Source organism: Phytophthora parasitica, assembly GCF_000247585.1.
Source record: "Phytophthora parasitica INRA-310 unplaced genomic scaffold supercont2.324, whole genome shotgun sequence".
Taxonomy (NCBI): Eukaryota; Oomycota; class Peronosporomycetes; order Peronosporales; family Peronosporaceae; genus Phytophthora; species Phytophthora nicotianae.
In genome coordinates this window covers 3,627-4,810 of record NW_008649310.1, presented here as the reverse complement: position 1 = coordinate 4,810, position 1,184 = coordinate 3,627, and the positions used below count along the sequence as shown (strand labels likewise).

The 1,184-nt window shown below is 48.5% G+C and overlaps 1 protein-coding gene across 1 annotated transcript in view; it reads right to left on the bottom strand.

Moving 5' to 3' along the window:
• PPTG_20153 (hypothetical protein) overlaps positions 1-1,184 on the bottom strand; it is a gene marked incomplete at both ends in the record, with an annotated part of 4,944 nt that overhangs the window by 841 nt on the left and 2,919 nt on the right. The window lies entirely within an intron of this gene.

Genomic DNA, 1,184 nt, shown 5'->3' with positions numbered 1-1,184 from the left:
CCGGTTAAACTGATAAAACAGCCTGTTTAACAATGATGGCGGAGAGGTTGATTTCCAACTTCTCGCTAATGGCACACATCCAGTATGACGAATCGTCTCGTTACCATCTGCAATCTCACCATCTTGAATAACGAGTGGCTGGTGTTACCAGTATACTAGTACCTAAGTCAACGAGTTCGTTTGTTTCTGCGGCTTTAAAGCGATCACTTTTTCATCGCACTCGCGGAGAAAACGGATTTACCGATGAACAACAACGTTCTTTATCCACCAAACCTTCAGAGGCTTGCTGACGGCAAAGTGACCATGCGTGCACGTCCACTGACCAACGTTTACACTGCTGTCTCGAGCTCCAACATAACTGGGAAATTCCCAGGATCCAAGTCGTTCCAATCAACCCCTGCAACAACGGCACCGGACGTATCGAAGCGAACCTCTCACGATCCGGTAGACGTGAATGCCACACCATTGAATGTCGATTACCCAAACGATCTTGATGCACATAAACGCAAGAAGAGTTCAACATTAAACATGACTAGAAAGCGTCAACGCATGAGCTTCACCGACACAGACGAGGAAGATGTAGAACTTCGCCGCAGCCGACGTCGAGTCAATATGCAGCGATACAGAAACAAGATCCGTATGCACGCTGACACACTCGAAGCGGACGTCCAGCAGCTGCGAGAAGAAATTCAAAAGCTCCAATTGAAACATCATACGCTTCTGGCCACCTCGAAGAAAAACACTGCGTGGGGAGTTGCAGCTGAATATTTTCGCCTATTTCCCTACGGTTTGAGAGGAGGTTTTACATCTACAGAGCCTCACGACTTGATAGAAGCGCCGTCCAGTGGATCGAGTGAACAGAGGGGATTCCTGATTGCAAACATGGCGGCTGATGTTATCGGTCCAAAAGGATGTCGTTTGCAGAAACTGGTAGAAGGTCTCCGCAAGTTGACTCTGTATTTACCAACTATGAGCACGCAACTCGTACGGCTTGAAACTGGACCAAGAGACTCAATCATCGCAAGCACCCGTGTTGAAGTCACCATTACAGCAAACGCTATCCGCTTGGCGTTCCCACATCTGATTCACAACAAGAAGCGGTCACGATTTGCATCAATGTTGCAGGGTCAACAGCTTGTGACGCAGGGCGTGGTGCATTTCGAGTGGGACAGCGACTCAAGTCG